Source organism: Apteryx rowi, unplaced genomic scaffold (genome assembly GCF_003343035.1).
Source record: "Apteryx rowi isolate R43461 unplaced genomic scaffold, aptRow1 scaffold_6, whole genome shotgun sequence".
NCBI lineage: Eukaryota > Metazoa > Chordata > Aves > Apterygiformes > Apterygidae > Apteryx > Apteryx rowi.
This window is the reverse complement of record NW_020450871.1, coordinates 2,254,269-2,270,667: the sequence shown is the minus strand read 5'-3', so window position 1 is coordinate 2,270,667 and position 16,399 is coordinate 2,254,269.

The following is a 16,399-nucleotide window of genomic DNA, read 5'->3' as shown; positions in this document are numbered from 1 at the left end:
GATCTAGGATGCTGCTCATGTCGAAATTAAATGCCACCAAAATACAAAATATCTTGTAAAGTGTATTAAGAAATAAGAAACAACAGATTTTGTCATAGCAGTTTTTAGAAATGCAAATAAAACAAACCCTTATGGCCACAGCATTCAAGAACCCACGTTTCTTCATGCATTCTAAAACATTAGGGTGAAGAATTTCCAATAGAAAAATTCCATACAAAAAGGAATTTAGCCTATAAAATATTAGGCGTATAAAAAAGAACAAACCTCAGGAAAAACAGTGCACTGGCTGGCCTTAAGCTGTTTTTCTAAAACTAAGACACATTTTGTATTTCTTTAATAATTAGACAACCCTGTAACAAGCAGTTACTGGAAATCTACTGCAGAGAATAACACTTATCAAGCACCCTTCTAGCATTAATAGAACTTCAATAACTGTTACTGCAACAAATTCCAACAGATGCTGGATGACTTTTCAAGAGGCACAGTCAACACCCCCAAATTTTGTTCCACAAGTAAATGAAAAGCATTCTTTTTAATCAAGCAAGGCATCAGTACCATATCAATGCTTTAAAATTACATCCCTCAAGGAATAAATGYGCTGCAAACTTCCCCTAATTTCTAGGGCATATAGTTGTTTTCCATGTTCATATTTTAACTGAAGTATGTCGAGTGCTTTTTGGCATGTTTGGATAGAAACGTAAAGAGTCTCAAGTCTTGTCATATAAAGCTTTTCAAAGCTATGGGCCTCACTGCCAAAGAATTTTTTTCATGCTCCTACAGCTTTTGCCTTCCTTATTTGCAAATCTGTTGTTCCTAACTTTTCGTGGTAAGCGTGGTAACAAATAGATGAGGCTGAGCAGTATTTTCTGAACCGACCRAGAGTCAGCTCAGATTTAAAGTTAGGATGTTAAGGTCAATGTTCAATGAAGAGGTAACAGTGCAGAAAAGCCTAGAGCAATGAGTTCGTTTTGTTCTGGGTTATTTGGCGCATGGACAGCCAAAGGCAGAACCTGCTGGAGCTCTTTCAAGAGTGCTGCTTTCTTCCTTTCCCTCCGTGGCCTGTCGTTATCAACCCGCGGATAACGAGCCTATAGATCATCATGGTCAAGACAGCGTCACATAGAAGTGGCACAGCCTCGTGGCCCATAAGTGGAAGTTTTGATGCTAGCTCGGACCTTAGTATCAAGAGATAAATGCTCTTAGCATCTTGCAGGGAAAACCGTAAGATTTGCCCAAGCTAGATGGAATTAAAACATCCTACTGATTTCTCTTTTTGAGGGTTTCCATGTTACCTGTTCTTGTACATGCAATATTTAGTGAACAGTTTTAACCTCAGTTCTTTTGCTGGGTTTCAGCCCCTCTTGATACTGAACAGAGGATAGAGATTACTGAAATAGGAAGACTGTATTTCTTTTAAAATACTCAGGCAAGCAGAGTTACTACTGAGAAAAAAAAAGAGCCACAGAGTTGCTCAAAATACTATTCGGATGCTTGCTGTAGGAAATCTATCCTGAAAGGGAGGTGAGCAGCTTCACTCATTACACGCAGCTGACACTGTATACATCAAGAACGAAGCAGGCTTTCACGTGAAGCACCATCCCTTCTTTTCTCCACGTCCTTCCACTGCAGCTGAGAGCAGTTTGGTTATTTGCGTGGGCACAGCCAAACCACATTCGGTCCTGGAGAGGATCGTCCTTTCGGCAGCCGCGGCGAGGAGGGCGTCCTGGCCAGAGCCGCAGGAACACGCGCTGCTCACTGCTACCACCAACCCTGCACGCTGACATCAGGCAAATGCATCCGCTCGTCTATTTTATCCATTTACACTTCATATGCAATCTATCTGGTCCCAGACAATCAAGGAGACATGGGCAAAAAATCCGAAAAACAAGACACCTCCAAACGTCCCGTTTAAAACTTCAAAAGTGGTTCAGAGGGATAATTTAAGCACTTAGCTACAGAAACAGAAAAACGACTTTACTAACTCAAGCGTGAAAGCTAAAATAAAGGTGCAAAGTTTAAATCCAGGAAGRGGAAATACAAATTTTGCTCACTCAAATAAGCTTCTTGGCATCGCTTCTGATTTTGAATAAAATACATCAGCTGTTTTGGAATATTGTCTTTAACTCCTGAAAAAATGTTAACTCTGAAACCTTCAGCTATTTGTTTCCCGATTAATCAGTCTGTTATAATCCCTTTCGACACGTGCCCAAGATGTTACAAGCTGCTCTTTTCTTTCCTTACACATTTGGAGCATTTGTTCGGAGCTCTCTACTCCAGTCCTTCTTGCTTACGAGCGAAAAAACACAGGAAGCACCGCACATGATATTATTTGTCCCCAAGTGCTGAAGGGCAGTGGCATTAGAAGGTGCGCGGCGAGGTCGGGGCGTACGCGTGGGCTCCGCGCCAGCTCCGTGGGGGCTCCCACGGGGCCATGGCCGCAGGAGCAGGCAGCAGCACCGGGGCGCAGGGAGGAGCGAGGAAGCCGTGGCAGAGGGGAAAGGAGGAGAACGGGCTCGAAACGGGGCTTGTTCCAACCGGAATTACAGAGATATTCATAGCTCTCTGAAGGCAAATTTTTATCATTCGTTAGTCACACAAATGGAAAATCCCCTAAAAGCACCGTGGGTCCTACGAAGGCTTGATGAACCCGGTCACGGATTAATGAGATTATGGCTACGTTTGCACTACACCGCCATTCGCCCCCAATAGATATCCAAGGCGGATATGGGAAAATACGCTGCATACCTTATGGCTGTGCTAAACGGCATCTAAAACATTGAAATAATCTAGGAGGCTGGCAGAGGTATCGCACTAAAGGAGCTGTTAAAAAGAAACTTTGAGCTTTTAAAATACTCAATCACCTGCTGGGTTTGAGTATAGGGAYGCAGATCTGACAGGCGTTTGCTTCTCAGCAAAGCAGCAAAATGGACAAACTCGCCCTGGTTCAGAGCTGGAAGAAATGCTAATCGTTTGGAGGGGGAAGGTAATACTGACGTTATTCTTCCCTGAATACTCCCGTTCGCCTCCCCAAAAAATGGTCTGGCTGGACGTGGTTAACCAGTAACCTCGCACAACGCGGTAGCAGCCCCTTCTTCCAAGCGCCGCTTCCAATCAGTATCAAAGTTCAGCAGATCCACGTTATATCAATGTCATCGCTCACGTACACAAGCAAAGCTGGCTTCTCCCCTTTAGGTATTTTAAACAAAATGTCTAATTCTCATGTGACCTACTAGAGGCACGAAACYGAGAGCTGAATAGCACCAAACAAGATTTCGTGAAAAGGCGGCTTTTATTCAGAATAAAGCCRTATCAGCCTATGTGTTACTCCCTTGTTCTAATTATATAGGACAGCATCTATTTAAACTGCCAAGTTAATGACTTCAAATTTGATCAATAGTCTCTGTTTATTCAGGCTAGCGCTACCGACAGCCRCCAGGGATGAACGACAAAACAAACAGGCTGGTTAGAGCAAACCTACCGTTTTCCCTACTTGCTGCACCTCAACCGACCGGCAATGGCAAATATCCTTCAATTTGGCAGCGAGGTGGGGAGGGAAGCCTGTTGCCTCTGAACATTACCATATTGACACAGACCGTTTCCTTTGTATCCATAAAACATTTATCCATATTATTCCGCTAACAACCAACTTGTGACTTCAGTGAGCTCAAGCATAACTAATATCACAGATAGAGAACGGCTCCAACTCTTATCTTGTACCATCTAGCTATGTTAAATATTTTACGTGTGTTTTCAGATTAAGCATGGTGGGACATGACAAGAGGACATCASGAAGCCTTTGGACCATAAGCAGTAACAGCCCTTACTGCCGCTGTACCAACCGCTAAAGGACGTTTATGTTGGAATGGCTGCAAAAGGCTAAAACCACCCTCTTAAAAGCAGGACGATAAACATCCTTGACTAAACCTCCAGCCAAAAGATGCTAGAAATGCTTTAATTACAGGCTAGCTAAAGAGAGCAAAATAAAGAGAGATTAGAACGAAAACAAATAACGTGCAGCATACATGTAACATTCTAGCAAAGATGTTTTAAAATTATAAAATAAATGCTTGCTTTGCAAACTGGTTTCTCACCGGTGGCTTAACAGTGACTTACGGGAACAAACCAGCAATTTTCTAAGAACAATTTCCAAGCTCTACAATAATGGAAAACCCCCTTTCTAACCCTAAGTGAATCTGCAGTCACAGAGGTTGGGATCCTGATGAAAATATTTGACTGCAGTATTCTGACCAGGATGTTATTTACGGTTTTCTCAACATTTATACTTTCATCATTTTGTCTGCAACAGTGTTTGCAATTTTCCTTGTACAAAATGTCAGTGTCCATTACATCAATAAATTATAATCCCACTACTGCTCTGAGATACTTCAAAGGAAGGTGTTATATACGTAAAACAGAGCTCGAATGAAAAGATGTCATGCCTCCTGCTATACTACCTTAATATATGTTTTTCATATTCAGACATATTACTCAATGCAAGTGACAACTCTAGGTTGCTGGATTCTGCACCAATAAAATATGAAGAAGGTTCTCCTAAAGGAAATGCTCTTTATATCAAACCACTGTATAAACACATCTGAAGTCTAAAATTTAATACTTAAAAAAAAAAAAAAAAACAACACATGGGAACAGTCTGTTCAGTCAAAGCTTAAGAAGTTTGCTTTCCATTTTAAATTAACTAAATAGATTCAGTACATTACATTTCACATGGATGGTTAGCAGTGCTAATATTCTAGATAAAATGAAACGCTGTACGAGGAAAATTCTCACTAGGGCTAGCTTTCTCTAGATATATTACTTGCTCTCACGGTAATTTAGTATAACGGAGCCCTAACAATTTCACTGAACAGGATTGCAAAAAACATCACCTCGCAGTTTGTGACATAGAAGCTCTCAGAAAGATCTATTTCTTCACTACATTTTCAAACCAGGGAATGCACTTGTGAAGAGGGGATAATGCTTTGTTTGTGGGAATTTTTTTTTTTTAAGAAAGTAATTTTTATTTATCAAACAGTCAAGATATTAAATCCAAGCCTTTTACTTACATCCATGCCATTAACAACTCACACACCCAGGATTCTGATATTGGCCCAGCATAATGACAAACTAATCGACAGAACCAAAAAGAGGGCAAAATTTAATAAACAGTTTTCATAAGAGAAACACCTATAAACAACATTTCACTCCTTACTCAAATAAGCTATGTGGCATTAATTTGAAGTGATAGCGCTGCTCTTTTAATTAAAAAATGCCAGTAGGAGGCTGATGCATTGTCTGATGCTGTAAGCGACGTGCTCGCAGGATGCAGATGAATCTGTGTGTAAGGAATTAGCGCGCAATTTCATTTAGGTTAAAAAGCAAAACAAAACCCTAAGTCAAAACAAAAGCATATAAATCRTTATTACAGGTGCTTGATAAAGACATCTGGATGCTTGGCTCAGAGAACGTTGTTAAGCACATGCATGGGAAAAAAAGAAAAGCAACTTTCACTCCAATTGGTCAATTAGAAATTTAATTAACGGAGCTTGATTTGCCTATTGATTTGGGCTGCACTTAACACACAAATGTCTCTCCCCTTCCTCCGGCAGAGCTCCTCTCCCCTTCTTCCAGGCTACCTCCCCCATACCAACTCCCTCCCCCTGGGCCGGAGCCTGCTGCCTTTCGGGAGGGACAGGGCACCGATTCCCAGCACCTTCYCGCGGCAGGAAGGAGACTGGGACTAATTAATACCGACCTTTGAGAAACCTGTGGACTCGATATACTTAGCATCTCTGCCCTTGTCAAATTTGACTGAAGTCAGACAAAGACCCCAAAATTAGAGGGGAATGAAAGGTGTCGTCATTTTTTTAGCCTGGTTTTCTTAGAAGCAAGCTTAAGCCCGTCCCCTAAGTTTATTCACCAGCCTGACGGTGGACTAAGGCAGCGCTGCCATCCAAAATCTATAGACAGGCTCAGCATGCTAGATTTCACCGCTGATTTGTGAAACCTCCGAAAGTCTAGAAAACTGATTAACAGCAGCCTTCCGATCTAGAAGAAGTCCCAGCAAAATACTTGCTGGATCTCTCTTCCCCGGCTTGTAACATCTCAATTCCGCCGCCCTTGGAGGCGGCTTGCAGCCACGACGGGGACCTCCCGCACGTCCGCGCTACACAGCCCTTTGACCGCAGCTATCATAAAAAAAAGCGCTCGACATAGGCATCTGGAAGCACGACTGCCCTAACCACCGGCAGCTGCTCCGATTGATACAGCTGCCTTGGTATAGAAACAGCACAGAAGCAAGCAGGACATTTTGGGTTTATTTGGTATACAGACTATCGAAGCCAAGCCAATTTATCCAAAGGCTTCCAGCGTATTCGCTCATCAGTCCTGCAACAACTATTTCAATCACGTTTACGTTGCCAGCATCACCGCGGCATCGCAGATGAATCTGATCCCTTCCCGTCTTGCAGAGGCTGCGTTCTCTCCGCACACTTGTAGGATTTGCGTCCTAAGGCAATGATAAAAGAGAGAAAGTGGTGCTCCTTTCCTATTGGGCTTTATTTCCTTCTCTGATCAAAAATAGCTCTCGTATGTGCTACAGTTCAATTTGGAAGTAGCGCATGCAGACTTGATAAGCATCCTGCGAAGGAAATGCCTTGAATTGCAGACCACTTAGAACACATTTTCCCAAGCAAGTTTTTATAAATTCCATTTGATGGGCAGTTTGCTAATTTCTATTCAAGTTTATCAAAACATTATTTGTAGACAAGTCAAATTACTTTTGCGACTGAACAAAAAAATCACTTGCGACTTGGCAAGTCCAAGCCAAGTTGTCAGGGTTATATGAAAGTATTATTTATCCTGTTACCAGACACAGACCTTTCCAACTCTGAGAAGGTATTTAACTTTATGCTAAAGAAAACAACACAAAAAGGCACCCATCTACACGCTGCTTTCGTTTGCCTACATTGTATATGAGGCCAGGTAAAAGCACTACTAAAAAAAGCTGGTGACAGCATGATTATTGGAACTGATTGCATTACCCTAAATAGATTTAAAAGGTTGCACGCTTATGTCTGTCTGGCCAAGCGATTCTCGCACCTGAGCTGGTTTATTGTGCTCTAACAGATGCATCTATTAAATGCATCTTGAAAAAAGGTCTATTAACAAAACATTCTTTCCTAAAAATCTTGGAAAGGAGGAATACAAGATATAGGTGCTCATATTTCGACATGCTAACTGTACATATAGCATATTATATTTTAGATAAACAATTATTGCACAATACATAGAATTCAGCCTTGCAAACAGCCAGACATTTATTCTTATAACCTGTGCTTTTGCATTAGCAAATTTAACGTCACAGTGAATCATGGGATCTCTGAGAAAAAGCGCAGGGGCAGAGATTTTAACCTGAGTTTCACTACTAGCTCAGTAACTGTACTTAACCACATCACATGTGTTTTTGAGCACTCATCTATAAAAGGGGGACTCCTAACAGAAGTATTATCACTCTTTGACTGAAAACAATCTCAAGAGTGGGTTAAATACATCAGCGGATCATGGCTTAAAAACAGTTCACAGAAGAAATAGCTGGGAGAGGAAAAATAAAGATTCACAGAATTCTCTGAAAATGACAGAAGCCTCAACATTTCTGGCTTTTTTTAAACACCTTTTTTTTTTCCCCTGTTCTTTCTGATCTTTTGCTTTAACAGGATATTTACAGATGCATGAAAGGTCAACATGCCCCTCGTAATACTTAGCTTGACAGCTACTATCTGCAGCCATTTTTAAGAAAGAGATACAAAAGATATTGCCTGGATTTTCTAATACAATCTAATAATGCTTAAGTAAATATAATTTTGAGAACTCAGAAAATCCACCAAATTATTCTTTGCAAGGCCAACATCATGTCATTAGCTTACATTCACCTACGCAGCTCAGAGCTAAGGTTTTTCAAATCTAACGGATTCTCTCTCCGTGAACGCTAAAAATATCCAGGAAGCCTTGCTCAGCAACGAGGTATCCACTGATTAGACTTGCACGTGTAGAATATTACACCTCTGCTTTTAAAATCTAAAAACACACGCTTATAAAAATGTCTACACAAGTTAGAAAAGAAAAAAAAAAAAAGCCAGCTGCAATAATAAAGACCAAAACTTCCCCTGAAAGTGCAACAATCACTGCAGCTCTGAATCAAACTGAAATTCTTTGCTTTTCTAAACTCTGCACTTCCGTAGTCAGATAACCGATGTAAAGCAACAGCACAGTCCCTATCCTCATTTGGTTTTCATACGCAATCTGGACTTTTTTCGCTTTTGCTGCTCTCTAAAGTGAAGTGTACGCATTTCTAAAGATGTTTCCTTTGCAAGAAACTTTTGGGGGTCACACGCCCTGTGTAGATATAACAATATCAATCACAGGGACTGAATTTTCTGCTGTAATGTCCAGTTTACACTGGGGGTGCAAGACAGACCACATTCAGAAGGAAAAACCAGGRCCATGAAAAAAAACGGAGTTCAAGCTGATGTTAACAGCTACCTGGAGTTCAAAATAAATAAAAGGCCATTCATCTTAAATGAGTTTTTACCTTTATTTTAAGGAGAAAAACATAATGTAGAGCTTTTAATATAATGCCCTGGAAGTTATGAAGTTTAAGGAAAATAAATCTATGCTATTAACACATGCAGATTTAATTTGCTATTTTGTGAAGTTAACAAGAGACGGAAACTTTAAATTGATTAGAACATATGCATTTTATTTTAATCTAATGGTTACAGGAAATAACCAGATTTTTAGGGAAGACTAAAATGCAGGCATATGAAAAGGTCAAAGAAAATGTTATTCCTCCTAATTCACTCATAGAAAAATGCAATTTAACTCCAAATAATAAAATGTAGAGAGAGACCGACCTCATCAGCTTGAGGGGAAAAAAAAAAGACTGCATCCTATCCAAAATTTTTCTTTACCTACCACTGGTTACCAGTAAAAGCAAAAATTACTGCTAGAGAAAGATTTGATAACACTGGGTTTCTGATGAAAGAAAGAGAAACGAATTGCATTTTCTTCAGCTGGGCTTCTTTGTAATCAGTTGGGAAAGAAACATCTACCATTCAAAAAAAAAACCCCTATGGCTAAAATTGAACATTAGCGAGGAAATTCAGGGACACACGTAATATTCCTCGAGCATTTTAGTAGTCATTAATACTTGAAGTCAATACTGTGGCTTAATGCTGCGCTTTACAGCGTATTCTTAAACAAGAATCAGGAACTAATGCATAAAACAAAAAGCCATTACGCCTAATTCCACGGGATTTTTCATCACTTCTTATGGCCGCAACGGCAAGATTTGGGCCTGCGAGCGTAACCCTTTGGAAGGGCCTCAGGGCCTGAGAGCCGAGGCGGAGGGCTCGCGCACCGGCAGCGGAGGTGACCACAGCTGGGAGCGACGGCGGAGCGCGCACCGCCGCACAGCCACGGCCCGGATTGTGCATTATTTCCCCGTTACTCCGAAACAATAACGGATTGTTTTGCCCACAAACGGAGGAACAAACCTTCCATTTAAATACTTGCTGTTGCATTCTGTTAGCATGCATAATAGCATCAATATTCCTCAAAAAAAAGGCAAGAGGGTTTTTCGGGGAGGGGGGAGGGGAAAAGAGTAAACCGTGCTCGGCCAGCTTTATCATCCACACTGTGAATTGGGTAGCCTTGGGGATTTTTGCCTGCTGTGCTTAGTGTCCTTGACAACAAGCCAGTTTGAATTTTGGCCTTTAACTTGACAAAAATGACTTGCTGAAGAGGAAGGCATCAAGCTATTACAGCCCTGTGGAGAGATTCTTACGAAAACAGCATGCAAGCGTATTCTGCCAATTCAGCCAGCGTATCGTCAGATTTATCATCCAGCTCCTATACCCCCAAACGTTCTCCAGGTAGCTGCCGCTCCATAAAGAGAATATCTGAAACAAAAAGAGKTCACCGTGTTTTGCCCTCAACTCCCTTTTTTGCATTTTAAGACTTTCATAAGCGTGACAGAGAGGGGAAACAGACAAATATTCCCAGTGATCTCCTCTCAGAAATTATTAGATTTCCAGTCAAATCAATGTGAAACAAAGTTTAGAAACATTGTAGCATCTTAACCTGTTACTGAACTACTGACTCTTTAGCAAACATATATGCAAGTTTCTTCTATTACATTAATGCTTAGATAAATCTTTTATAAATTGATATATATTGATAAACAAGCTCTAGCAAAGCTTGCCGCGTGGTTTAAGAAATTACTACTCTTTATCTTTTCTGGTTCTCTGCCTGAAGTCAACTCCCCCTAACAGAAGGCAGCACGTGCTCGTACCTCAGCTCTTCAAAGCCCAGCGTCTTAGCTAAATTGTTAAGGCAGATTTAAATTGAGAAGCTGAATGTACACTGAAGCAGCTAAAGTACGAGCCCAGGTTTTCTTCTGCCTATTTTCTTGAGGTGGGTGACAATTTTCTGGCAATGGGGGTCAGACTAGCAAAGAAATAACGTCTTAAATTATTGCCGCAATATCTGCAGGATCTCATTTGTAAGCACCTGAACCATCATAATCTTCCAGCAATGCAGCTTCCTCAGTAGCAGCAGCAACATGAGTGTTCAGTACTGACTAACCGCATGTCTGACTTCAGGCTTTCCAATATACACCCTAAAGAAGATTGGAAGATACCAAGGTAAAAACGCTTGAAGTCAACCCACTGCAGTGCTGTCCTCACTGTTAACAGAGGAGGAGGAGGCATCCGGGTGTCAGCAAGAGCATCAAGGACTAAGCTTGAGACCTTGACATGGCCATGCACCCTAAAGCCCAAACAGATCTACAACAGGAAAAATAACATGGTGGTTGTCAACAAGTAATTCCAAATTTAAGATCTCAATGGCAAAAAAAACAGGGGGGAAAAAACTCCAGCAAAACATCCCAATTCTGAACTGCTGGTATAAAAGGAACAAATAATTTTCAGTAAAAAGGCAGTAGCGCAAGCTTTTTCCACTCTGGGAAAATAAACCATCATTATGAAGTTGTCGGTTCCTAAATGTGAATAATTGAAGCACTAATACAGATAAAAGCTTTCAGTGACATTCCAGAACTTGGTCCTTTTCACAGCAATGTTTTGACCATTTCCAGAGGAACTGCTGTAGAAAAACATACCAAGTAAAGGTTCATCCCTCTTGGGGGGGATGGAGGGGGGGAAGCAGAGCAGCCTCTTCTAGCTAGGTTTTTTATACTCTCCTCCCTCAAGTTTTAAACAAATTGCTCTGATGCGTACATGCCTAAAGGTCGCAAGTACGCTACGATGTCGGTTTAACCTTATCCTTTCCAAACCAATCTGCCCTATCACGCTGCCTCAATCATCACGGCCCAAACCAACGAGGCGGTCAAGCGAGTATTTAACCCTAGAACCATAAATAGTAGCAAGTAATCTAACCAGATTAATCCAACTCGAAGCATGTCAACTGGACTTGCTTAAAGTTGGGCAGCAATCCAAAACCACCACCAAAACACACACTGCCACCGTGAACGCTCACGTCACATACAGAAAGGACGGCACTTCGTCCCCCTGAGACGCACCAAACCCACCTTCAGCAGGCTACAGAAAACAAGTTTGCTGGTCTCGTTTTATCTATCTGCAATAGCAGTTTTAACAGTTTCTTAGCTGCTGTCAGGAAGAGGTCGACTGCCCGGATACGTAACATCACAACCTAAAACTGACTTCTGCACGAGGAAATAGAAAACACTGCCACATTACCACTGAATTGATGTTTAACTTCCCAGCACAAAGAGAAAGTAAGATACTACAAAATTTTATAAACGTGATAAAAATGTGTAGAGAAATAGAGGAGAAAGCAGTTCTTAAACTGGTGGGTAATATGGAATTAAAAAAGAAGTAATCATTAAATAATAGCACAGTCACATCCCAAATTACATTTCTTTATACCAAGACATTCAGGCTGAGAAAAGAAAGTTTCAAGTTAGGAATAAAGTAGTTATTGTTCCTACTTTCCCTGCCTGAGGGGAATATTCAAGCAAACTCCTTTTGGGGAGTGAATTTACTTCCACCAGGACAATGGTGCTGGCACGGTTCTGCCTTACTGGGAGAAGCAAGAAAGGAGACTCGCTGCCCACCAGCCTGCCCGGAGGAAGAGGCTGCTCTTTGGATTCCCACTCTGGCAGCAAAAGGATGCCAGCTGGCCTGCTGGAAAGGTTGCACTCGAGTCTTCTCCCATGAAAGCACGACTTTAATTTTATTTTTTAAGCCTCCCTAGTTATATGCCCCAAGCCTCTTGCCATCCCTATCAAAGGGCCTCTGAAAAGCCACGGATTTACCTTCACAAAAAGCAAGAAGCGAGCGCTTCGTAACACCAGCGGGCAGGAGAGGCACAGAGAGCTGAAGCGACTTGCTCAACCCGCACAGGAAACCCGCGGTGAAGCTCCGAATCGAGGTTCAGGCCAGAGCGGCGACCACAAAAGCGCCAGGCAGCTCGCTCCCAGGAGATGGGGCATAAAGACGAATCGTGCAAGCAGAAAACAACTAGACACAGATTTCAACACACTCSCAACCTACCACGCAAAATTTGAAGCTGCTAAGCTGCTGCTTCCCACCATCCCCTCCACTACACAAAACCAGTCCGATTTTAAATTCCACGTGCTTGCACAGGCTGGCCAACCAGTCAGCCATCCCGGCCTTCGTCCTTCTCCTGTACTAACACTCACATCAGAACCATGCTGGTCTGCAACCAGTAATCTTTTTAATGTAAGTACATAAAACTACAGATGTCTATGAAGTATTTTTACTTCTGCTGTAGAGATCCCTACACAGACGCTCATTGTTTCTGAAAATAGGACATAAAACAGTCTAGGTCACCAATATTAGCGTCGCTATTGATCAGTCAGTTAACTTTGCTGCATCGATCAATACTACATTAGCCATGAAAGGAAAGCAAAACATACCAACACGGGACACGTTTTTAAAGTTTGCCCTTTTAACAACCCTAAGTGTATTGCTTTTGAAGTAATGTAGTATTTTACTCTGTACTTGAAGCCACTGTATTCTTTAATGTTTCCTTAAATSACAAATGAATATCTGCAAAATGACTGAGCGCCACTCATTTAAAAGACCCTAACCATTCGAGCCTTGTAGAGGAGACGTCCCTAAGCTGTGCTAACTGCAATAAAGCGAGAGCAGTGCTTAGGACACTCCTCTGTATCCTGCTTCCTCTTTCCCCTTCTGTGCCAAGACCAAGTGCCACAACCTTTCCTGCAGAAATCAAACTCGTCACCGACAAATCCCCTCCAACTCCTCCACTTGTTTCATATCAACCGCCAACTTCCACATCTSGTTGCTCGTTCCTCCATAATGCTACTAACACCAAACTCTCCTGCCCATCACGACTGTGAGGAYTCTCACTTATGTCCTCCTACCACAACCTCCACCGTGACACCTATTCYGTAAAAATCACACCCTCGCAACCGCTGCCTCTGGCCGCTGTCCTGACTCTACAAGAGCTGGGCTGCGAACTGGACGATTTCACCGCTATGGGTTAAAAAAAAAAAAAACAAAAAAAACCACACAAATCAAAGATACTTACTTTGGGGAACATTATTTTTAAACACGCATTTTTTCAGTGACCCAGTTTACAAAGAAGCCCCACGGAAAGTCGCACTGATGCAACCGAAACAACGACATACAGCAGCGAAGCAGCTTTTCAGACCTGGTCTGCTAATGAGGAACACATTTTTACACTCTTTAGTACTCTTGAGTTGCAGCTAAGTTAGACACTTAGAGATGGTTATTTGTAGTCTCCTATTATACCCATTGATACCAACTGCTGCTGTTCTATTAAAGAAACTGGTTTTGCGATCAGCCCTCAAAGCAGCCATCTATGCATTTTCATGCATTCTGACCTTTATACATGAAATCCTCCTCGCCTCCTGCTCCATCTATGAAGTGATCCGTAAAGTTAAAACTAATGCCTTTTCCTTCCAGATCTCTTCTAAATTCCCCAGAATTTAGAAGCCAGTCAACTTTTAATACCTCAGCTAAGACACTGCAGGAAAAAAAACCAAACAAACAGCACTCATAAAGCCAGAATACAACTTTGCAGCTTTTTTGGTAAAAAACATTACATGTTTTGTCCACCTCTTCACTATCTTTCCAACTCTATCTGCCACCTAATCTGCAAGCTACCTGGAACAGGAGCGTCTCCGGTATCTAGCACAATGAGACTGCAGTTTTCACACGTACTTCTGGGTGATATAACAGCATGAGCAAGAAGGATGCAAGCCTTGGAGTTGATAAACCCTTTGGAACTTCCCCAGGGGACTGTGACTGCAGCAGCAAAAAAAAGGTTTTAGACAAAAGCACATCAGTTAAAAGGAAAAGAAAAAGCAAAAAGGAGGGGGGGGAAAACACTCTGCAAAAGTCCCTTGGTCTTTGGATTGCGTTCCTTCCCAACCCGGAACATCCTAACATCCTCAGTGGACTTTTCAAGCACTGCAGAACTCAAAATATCTTTTTATTACTTCTATCCCTTTTTTGACATGTTAGTCACTGTTACACTACCCTGGTGATAGTACAGATACAGAGACCACAGAYCTAATGGTAAGTTTTACTTCACGTTGTCTAGAAGTGCTCCAAGGGACAAGGCCATAAATATCTTTGGCTCCTACATCTCCAGCAGTGGTGAAAGCTCCAATGGAAATACAAGGAACTTTGCACGGGCTTTTGGGGAAACTCAGATATGAAGAGAGATTACCATGTTTGAGATCCATAGAAGATAAAGTCATTTTAATCTGTCATCCTTACTTGCTCTTGCTGGGTTTTCTCATTGTTAAACAGGATGCATTATTTGCCATTTTCCTTCATTATGATTCGTATCAGGATAGGACTGATACTGTTCCACATAAGCTGGAAGATCGCTTCTGATAAACATCAGAGGAGCCAAAACTTTTATATATATATTCACATAAATAAAATAATCCCAGCACAGTGCTAATACAAACACCTTCCTAACATACAAGGAAAAAGCATGTCTTTAAAAAGGCATGAAAGATGCTATCACTGTTCACTTCTCATTTACAAAGTAACCCTCACAGGCATCTTCAAACCAAGTGGCATTTACACAGTTATTTTCAGTAGTGGAAAACAGAAATGGCTTATAATCGCAGGAAACACAACGCAGGTAGTAAACCATAACAGAAGATGTGCTGGGTCTTGATTTAATTCAGCTCAAATCTCCCAATACCAAAACAGATTACAAAACAAAAGCCACACTAGCTACAGCTCTCTGAAACAGGTAAGTTGAGAAGCTAGTTTCCAGAGAAGCCAGGAACACAACATTTCCTATCGATTCCAAAGCTAAACCTCTCCCAAAGCAATTTATTTTTTGATTAAACACAGCAATTTTTGGCACGCCACCCAGGTTGCATGCTTATAAAAACAGAAGATATGATTGAGCAAGCAGGAGATTTCTTCAATATAGTTTTTTGAGGCGGGAAAAAAAAAAAGATATGAACAAAAAAATCCACCAAGTTATTCAACAAACTAAGCCTTCACTCTATTCCAGAAAATGTCCAAATGTTCTCAAATAAGAGAGAAGAACAGTGCAAGCAAAAAGTAAAGAAGCATTTTGATGCAGCATTCTTTAAAATTGAACCCAAAAGCTTTTATCTAGAATATCCCCGTGTTCAGAAGGAGGGCTATAAGCATGGCACAAGTTACTTATCTTGCAACGTTTTTATTTATGCAGTTGCATAAAAATAAGTTATATTAAAGACTGCTTTGACATTTAACATACAGCAGCACAAAACTGTAATTTCGGATTGAACATACACCCTAAATGACTTTTTAACCTTTCCACATCCAAAAAAAAGGATGGTCAGATTCACGTTTTCCCCACAAACTTCAGTCTCCTAAAGCAGAAGTAGTGCAGAACCAAGAAGATGACTAAAAGAAGAGCGGGATTTTTAGGAGGTATTTCTGACTGATTGCACTCCACGCCAGGAGCAAGTTAACCTTGTCACCGTAACTTAACGAGTGCCATTTTCTCATTACTTGACAACACGTTAGGTGCCCGCAGAACAACTCTGCGCGGTGTTAGCGACCCAGGGCRGCACCGGGGCTCCCACCGAGACCTTCGAGCTCGCACCTGTTGCCTCTGCCAGCCCAGCCCGGGCCTTATTTATCAATAATTCACACGGCGGCCCGCAGAAACGGCGCCTTTTTCCGTTCGGGAAGCGGTCTCAGTGTCAAGCGGGGCAGCTTCCAGAAGATTTAATCCAGACCTTTAAGGGCGACACATGAACCGGACACCCTCGCGCAGCCCCGGGGAGGAAGCGCGGGATTTATCGCTTCTTTTCTCCCCCCTTCGCCTCCTG